The 8,669-nt window shown below is 33.9% G+C and overlaps 1 long non-coding RNA gene across 1 annotated transcript; it reads left to right on the top strand.

Annotated features, from left to right (window-relative positions):
- Window positions 1-4,918: 4,918 nt before the first annotated feature.
- On the top strand, window positions 4,919-8,394 carry LOC113467669. Its single transcript, XR_003391659.1, has 2 exons — window positions 4,919-5,197; window positions 8,362-8,394. It is a non-coding gene; the product is annotated as an uncharacterized LOC113467669 (long non-coding RNA).
- The last annotated feature ends 275 nt before the right edge of the window (window positions 8,395-8,669 follow it).

Below are 8,669 nucleotides of genomic sequence, written 5' to 3'. Positions count from 1 at the left end.
AAAATTCCGTTGGTCCTCATTTTTCCTGCTCTATGACTTTGAAACATCACCCAAGTAAGCGCAACTGATCTAAAAAAAAAAAAAGAGGCCAGTCTATATATTGTATCGTGCCTTCCTACTTGTCTATCGTATTATGAAGAGTGTTCCCATACTAACTGTTTGAACAAAAAGAGGCCAGTCTATATATTGTATCGTGCCTTCCTACTTGTCTATCGTATTATGAAGAGTGTTCCCATACTAACTGTTAAACAAGGAAACTAGAATGATTCTAAAAACAATTGATGTAAAACCGGCTTTGAATCTAGCATCCAGCAAAGTTGATAATTTTGTCACTATATCGTGTACCATGTATCTACACATTTTACTTCCTTGTACCACGTGGATACATTGCATCACCAAAGCTACTTGCCAGTAACCAGTGCTTGGTTAGAACATTTGACGCACGCAGAAATCTGATCAAGGTTTTGCTAGACAAGACGTGGATATTCTTAAGTAATCCCACTTTTTGTAAAATTAGCGCCTGATTAGAAAATATTTCAGAAATTATTGATTTTACGGGACGACTTGGACTAAATAAAATAATTTCAATCTCCACAGGTTTACCTTAATTTAAGATCTCCATTTGTATGTATGGGTCAAATCTTTTGATACTCAGGGACTAAATAAAATAATTTCAATCTCCACAGGTTTACCTTAATTTAAGATCTCCATTTGTATGTATGGGTCAAATCTTTTGATACTCAGATTCCTTTTATGGTCTAGGTGTGCAATAAGAAAGGATTTTGCGAAAATCTAAACCGATCCTGAGATATGATCCCCTTCAACGTTATGTAAGAGATTCAACATTGTGAATAGGACATTATGTAGGTAGTTGTATGATCACATAATATGTAATCTAATTAGGCTATTTTCCGGTTCGTTTTTGTTAAGCTACGCCGAGCAATTTACAATACAGAGACTGCACTCGGGAGAGAGTGCAGAGACTGCACTCGGGAGAGAAATGTTCCGCTCTCGACCAACATTTTGAGTTTCGGTTATGATTTTAGCTTGATAACTATGCAGCTAATAGGGACTGCACTCGGGAGAGAGTGTACTCGGGAGAGAAATGTTCCGCTCTCGACCAACATTTTGAGTTTCGGTTATGATTTTAGCTTGATAACTATGCAGCTAATAGGGAGCGAACTGCACTCGGGAGAGAAATGTTCCGCTCTCGACCAACATTTTGAGTTTCGGTTATGATTTTAGCTTGATAACTATGCAGCTAATAGGGAGCGCGCAGCGCGACCGTATTTTTTATTATTATTTTCTATAAGTTTGGCCATGCCTTTTCTACAAGTTTGGCCATGCCTCGGGATGAACTAGCGGGATTCTGGAGCGAAGCGACGGAATTCAGCTAGTACAAGAATATAAATTTGTTTACCTAATGGCTAGGTGGACAAATTAACAACAAGAGAAGTAGTAAGTTTCGAGTGTCCAAAGTGTACCGAGACGTTTTGTTTACGTAAGAACAACGTGAAAACATGTATGAAAATTTCACCTGGTAAATAAAACAATTTCATTACTTACCGTTATAACAATTTGTACAGCAATATACCCTTCTCCAGGTTTAGTTACCTTTTAACTTTGCTCTTCTTTTAGGAAGGAATTCAAACAGACATTCAAACAAATGTACAAACATCTAACCGAATGCAAAACAGTCGAGTTAAAACGTAGACCTTCACTTCGTTCGGTCAATGACTTTCATCAATTTATAGGTAGATTGGGAAATGTACAAATATCTAACCGAATGCAAAACAGTCGAGTTAAAACATAGACCTTCACTTCGTTCGGTCAATGACTTTCATCAATTTATAGGTAGATTGGGAAGTTTATTATGTTTATTATTACGTATTTATGAAGGTAAAGTTTTTTTTTTCTTCTTCTTTTTTAAAGTGCGTCAACAGAAGATAGTGTTACTATAAGATCTGGAAATCCCGCAGGTGATATTCTTTCATGTTGACCATATACCTTTTTTAAAGTGCGTCAACAGAAGATAGTGTTACTATAAGATCTGGAAATCCCGCAGGTGATATTCTTTCATGTTGACCATATAGAAGTCTGATCAAATAAAAGATGGATTGCCTGACATAAAGCGAGGAAATCCGTAATCAAAACTGGGCTCGTCAGATTTTTCTCAATTCATTTCTAATACAAAAAACCCAACAAGATTCTATGAATAGTTCAAAACTGGGCTCGTCAGATTTTTCTCAATTCATTTCTAATACAAAAAACCCAACAAGATTCTATGAATAGTTGTAATGTAAGGAAATAACATGGGGTAGTGGGGTAGGTACGAGCAATATAAGGTGTTAGCTAGCCATAACAAATCAAACGTGAATATATGGAAATAACATGGGGTAGTGGGGTAGGTACGAGCAATATAAGGTGTTAGCTAGCCATAACAAATCAAACGTGAATATATGAAGAAATAAAATAAATATTTCCATTTTCGATGACGAGACTTTGTAGTTTGTATGTTGTATGTATTATACGAAATCAAATTAGATGGGTAAGAGTAAATGCAAATGTAAAACTGTGGCGAGCCAAAGTTAAAATAAATAACAAGTTTCTAGAATCACTGAAGGTAACCAACAAAGTTTAACACCAAAGGGTGTTGCAAAAAATAATTTCTTTGGACAGTAAAAGGGATATTATTTCCCGATTTTGAAAATTCGGACCGATTCCAATTTCCAATATTTTCTCACTATTGTATAGGTTCCCTATAGGTACATACATAATGCAATTAATTGAAAGTAAATCAATATACCCAAGTGGGTTAGTTATGAGTTATGAGTATCAAAAGATTTGACCCATACATACAAATGGAGATCTTAAATTAAGGTAAACCTGTGGAGATTGAAATTATTTTATTTAGTCCAAGTCGTCCCTTTTATATAAGATTTAATTCCGACGTGGGAACATCAAAATGTTTTTGGGTATCGAGGATTTCCATTTCTCTATCCTAATTTTCTTATGTGTCCTAGGAATATATTGTACTTACGCACTTCACTTTAAGTAATTTAATCATGCGTCCTCTAAGACAACTTTAACAACGCAGAATAATAAATAATCTGGAGTTCACTTATACATGAAAGTCGCAAAAACTGCATGCTTCGGTAAAACCTCGCTGGAAAATGAGAAATTTCTTAGAGCTATTTTGTATTCGAAAAGTCTAGTTTCTATTTCTAAGAAATCCTTATAAATTGTTGTATTATAAAATCAAGATCCATTCACTCATTCACATTTCACACACTGATCGCTCTATCTCCTGAACCACAACACCTAGAAAGCTGAAATGATCCTTATATGTACAATAAGGATTTCTAATTAGACCGTATTAGAAATTAGACCAATCCCATGTTTGCTCTTTGGTCCCTATAAACATGCCCGTCAGATCGGACTCTTTCCACCTGATCTGAAAAAGACCCGAAAGAGCTCTAATAGTACTATGAACATGAATGACTGTATCTAATCAACCAAACATCTAATCCTTATACAATAAGGATTTCTAATTAGACCGTATTAGAAATTAGACCAATCCCATGTTTGCTCTTTGGTCCCTATAAACATGCCCGTCAGATCCACCTGCAGCAATATATGATTATTAGTGCCCCTTCTCTTCTGTAGCTGTTATTAATTTATTATTTCCATTAATTAAATACCTAGAGTTATTAACTCGATAATGCGGAGTGTCAGTTTGCATGATAAAGATAACAGATGACGTCATGAAGTGAATCACTGAGAATATGGTATGCATGCTAAATAAATGAATTTCTCGTAGATTTAACTTCTGCTCGTCTCGTCACAACTTAGTGTACGAAAAGAAATTTTCTACAATAAATTCAAATTTCAAATTGATCAAACCGTCTTTGTAAGTATCTTAAAGTAAATTATATGTATTTAATTATTCATCTCATTTGAAAGTAAATTGAGTTTCCCATATTAATTTGATGAATCCTCAAATTTGAACCCAGTCTGGTACAGGGTGGTCCAGAATTATAGGGACAACGGCCTACAGTAGATATATGGGATCATTTCCAACAATAATCATTCCCATATGCATTGTATTTAATTATTCATCTCATTTGAAAGTAAATTGAGTTTCCCATATTAATTTGATGAATCCTCAAATTTGAACCCAGTCTGGTATCCAAGCCACACCTAGGAGGTATCACAATTGTAACCAACTTTTTCAAAGTGCTTGACATTTTTTATGTTTATGATTACTCGTTTAGTGACTTTTAAAGCATTCGAGTAATGCTATTTACAGGGCTTATTCTTTTTCCCCCTCAAGTGATGAAGTTGATTGAAAGGGTTTCGATTTAATTTCGAGTTTTCCCTGTATGTAACAAGTAACAAGCCTGTTTTCCCCCTCAAGTGATGAAGTTGATTGAAAGGGTTTCGATTTAATTTCGAGTTTTCCCTGTATGTAACAAGTAACAAGCCTGTTTCCCAATCAAATACTTTCTATCTGCTTTCTCTCGCGAATGATCTCTCATTACTTTAGGGAAAACAAAAAATTAAAACAATAAGAAAAAAACTTGGGGGAAAAAGCTAAAAAACGAGACGGACTTTTTTTCGTTGCGCGAAAGTGTTGCGCGGTATATCTACTGACATTGAATGATTTTGCCTTGAATGATCTCTCATTACTTTAGGGAAAACAAAAAATTAAAACAATAAGAAAAAAACTTGGGGAAAAAGCTAAAAAACGAGACGGACTTTTTTTCGTTGCGCGAAAGTGTTGCGCGGTATATCTACTGACATTGAATGATTTTGCCTGGTTTACATTATGGAATATAGTGCTAAACTTTTTTATATCAGTCTCAAGTTCTACTCAGTGTATCTACTGACATTGAATGATTTTGCCTGGTTTACATTATGGAATATAGTGCTAAACTTTTTTATATCAGTCTCAAGTTCTACTCAGTCAGAAACTAGCAGTGGTATCGTACGCGTTATTCACACCTCGTCGTTTTTACGTACGGGCGTGAATATTTTTATTTTAATTAAATAGAAGTTTTATTTTTTAATAAATCTCAATTATTAATTAGTTAAAAATTCTTTTTACCTCTGAGCCGGTCGATAATTTTTTTGTATTTTTTGTGGTACTGTGCTGAGCTTATCATTTTGTAAGGACTTGGAAACAAAAGTCGTATTGGTAAGCAAAGGCATATTTCTGTTCATGTATGTTGTATAATAAATTTTTTTTTGTATTTTTTGTGGTACTGTACTGAGCTTATCATTTTGTAAGGACTTGGAAACAAAAGTCGTATTGGTAAGCAAAGGCATATTTCTGTTCATGTATGTTGTATAATAAAGCTACAGGCTTTTGTTGTTTCATATTTTTGAATCTCTGATGTACTTACATTGGGAACTCAGCTGATGGAGCATTTATCTTAGATACATTAATTGAGCATGGGAGTTCAAATGACAGGGATGTGCTCTTCTCAGATTTCTTCATCCAGATTTTACCTAAGTTCCGGCCGGCAATCAAAGTTTGTTTCTTTATTGCTGCTCTTGGTTTAGGACAATTTTCTAGGCATGTTTTAAAAAAATCGACAATGGTATACTAAATTCCATTAAATGGGTACCTTTTTCGATTTTATAACTATTTCGCTTTAAGGCTATCTTCCACCTATCCAATATCAGTCTTGCATTTATCCCTTACAGCTTACACTATTGAATGTGAAGCATATCTTGGTTTAGGACAATTTTCTAGGCATGTTTTAAAAAATCAACAATGGTACTAAATTCCATTAAATGGGTACCTTTTTCGATTTTAGAACTATTTCGCTTTAAGGCTATCTTCCACCTATCCAATATCAGTCTTGCATTTATCCCTTACAGCTTACACTATTGAATGTGAAGCATTGATGCATCTTGCGTCTAGATAAAAATCATGATGATGTTAGCTTTTCGTGCATCCAGATAAAGATAGCCCGTAGGTACAAGAAAAAATCTTTTTAGAATAATTATTTAACCATTTGAATACTGAGTAATAGACAAACCTACCTATTTCAATGATTACCATCATATTAGTGTAATCATTGGATTTGGTCCAAAAATTAAGAATGGGTCCAATAAACGAGTGGATCGGATTTACTATCAACAATATGTCACGCAAACCTACTCGTTCTCAGATAAGGAAATACTCGTAGGTACCAGAATACCTACATATACCTAGTTCAACACACAACACTCCGAGACGGAAGCATTCGGATTTGTATTTTATATCTTCATTCAAACCACTAAATACTCTCCTATATTGTGGTTTGCCATTTGTATTACCTCGGTGTATTCATATTTAAAGTAATTAATTTCGCTAATAACCCTTTCTTGAATAGCACTTATAAGTCGGTAGTTTTCGCCATAAAAAGGGGGAAATCCATGCCTAAACACATGTGAGTAAGCATAAACACCGGCAGAGTAAGGACTTTAATGAACACTTTATTCCCATGAGATGAGGTCTACTCTGAAGTTGATTCTCACATATAAATATTAATCATCTCCAATGCATATAATTATGTAATGTGCGATTCATTATTACTGTATGTTTGATTTTTATGTTGATCTCATCGGCCTTATCAATTTTTACTTCAGATTTATTTATTTTCTTTCGTCCATTTGTCAGTTTTTTCCTATGTCAAATAAAAGAAATGATGGTATTATCTGCTTTCCCCTTCTTCTTATCTGAAGAATCCGTTTCTGTGTAACTTAAAACGAAACATTTGTTTGATTTTTATGTTGATCTCATCGGCCTTATCAATTTTTACTTCAGATTTATTTATTTTCTTTCGTCCATATGTCAGTTTTTTCCTATGTCAAATAAAAGAAATGATGGTATATATTATCTGCTTTCCCCTTCTTCTTATCTGAAGAATCCGTTTCTGTGTAACTTAAAACGAAACATTGAGTCGAAACTGCTAGAAAAATGCCTCTTGTCTTTTGAAGGCACCAGGCACCGTTGATTTTCAATGATACACAAACATATCAATTTAATCCGCCTCCTGATGTGAGAATTCTCTTCCCTCTCCATTTTTACTTTCTATTACTACGGTATAGCGGAGCTATACTAGTTCATTTATTGAATAGGTATCTAATGAAAAATTATCGATTAAAAAAAAAAAAAAAAAAAAAAAAAAACGATGTCAAATAAAAGAAATGATGGTATTATCTGCTTTCCCCTTCTTCTTATCTGAAGAATCCGTTTCTGTGTAACTTAAAACGAAACATTGGGTCGAAACTGCTAGAAAAATGCCTCTTGTCTTTTGAAGGCACCGGGCACCGTTGATTTTCAATGATACACATATCAATTTAATCCGCCTCCTGATGTGAGAATTCTCTTCCCTCTCTATTTTTACTTTCTATTACTACAGTATAGCGGAGCTATACTAGTTCATTTATTGAATAGGTATCTAATGAAAAATTATCGATTAAAAAAAAAAAAAAAAAAAAAAAAAAAAATTTTTTACAAAGAAAAACGTAAGTCATCACAGGTCATGAATTTCAAGTTTCAACGTACCTATTCTGCTTGTAAAAGCACGTTTTTAGAAAAATAATAATTATAGATGACAATACAGTATATGTACTGTACCCACATTTTTTATTTGATAAAATTATTATCTGCCTATTTATTTTTCTACCCACCTTATACACTAGTATCTTGATATAAACCAGGTAACTGCTCTTACTTATGTATATCACAATATGACGTATCAATAGAGGTGTATTCACATTTGAAGTAGTTCAAGGTACAATGTCGTCTAATAAAGCAAGTTGATCCACTCTGATAAATGCTTTAAATGGCCTGCGTTCCAAACCAGAGCGAGGCTTTCCTATTTCCTTTCAAGGTCCTCATTCTCTCCCCACTTTGTCACCAAAAATTCAGTGAAGTGCCTATTGTTCTTTGGTTATCCGTTCAATGACGAGGTATGACTGTTTGGTTTGGTCCTCCCCACTTTGTCACCAAAAATTCAGTGAAGTGCCTATTGTTCTTTGGTTATCCGTTCAATGACGAGGTATGACTGTTTGGTTTGGTTGGATGGTAGAGATTGCCTTGGGCCTTAGACAGTAACCCTACACTTTAATTACAGGTAAAAATTGCATGTATTATGGATTATTATTTTGTGTGAATGATTAAATTCCTTGATATTTTGACCTTAGATAGGCCTTAGATAGTAACCCTACACTTTAATTACAGGTAAAATTTGCATGTATTATGGATTATTATTTTGTGTGAATGATTAAATTCCTTGATATTTTGAATATTTTTGATTGCTCTTTTGTCAAAAAAATATAACCTGTTTTATTTTTTTGTTTCAGACCATGGCGACCCTAGTTCACAATATTGTAGACAAATACCACTTTATAATGGACAAACAGAGTGGTGAGTTTTTTACTTGAATTATTTTTCCCTAAAAATACATTAATATTCGATCAAGTGATGGTTTAAAACATTACCATATTGTTTACACCTTGGAAAGAAAAAAACCAAGGTGCCTAATTCATTCCTAGTTTATTTTTTTGTACTCAACGCAAGCTCGAGGAAAACTGAGTGAAAGAATAAGAAGAAGAAAGATGGGCAGGACAACATCAAAGGATCCTAAGGAAGATAATAAAAAGACAACTAA

This window comes from Diaphorina citri, unplaced genomic scaffold, assembly GCF_000475195.1.
Source record: "Diaphorina citri unplaced genomic scaffold, Diaci psyllid genome assembly version 1.1 scaffold520, whole genome shotgun sequence".
Classification (NCBI taxonomy): domain Eukaryota; kingdom Metazoa; phylum Arthropoda; class Insecta; order Hemiptera; family Psyllidae; genus Diaphorina; species Diaphorina citri.
Note: the sequence above shows the minus strand (reverse complement) of the source record. Positions and strands in the feature narration are given on the sequence as shown.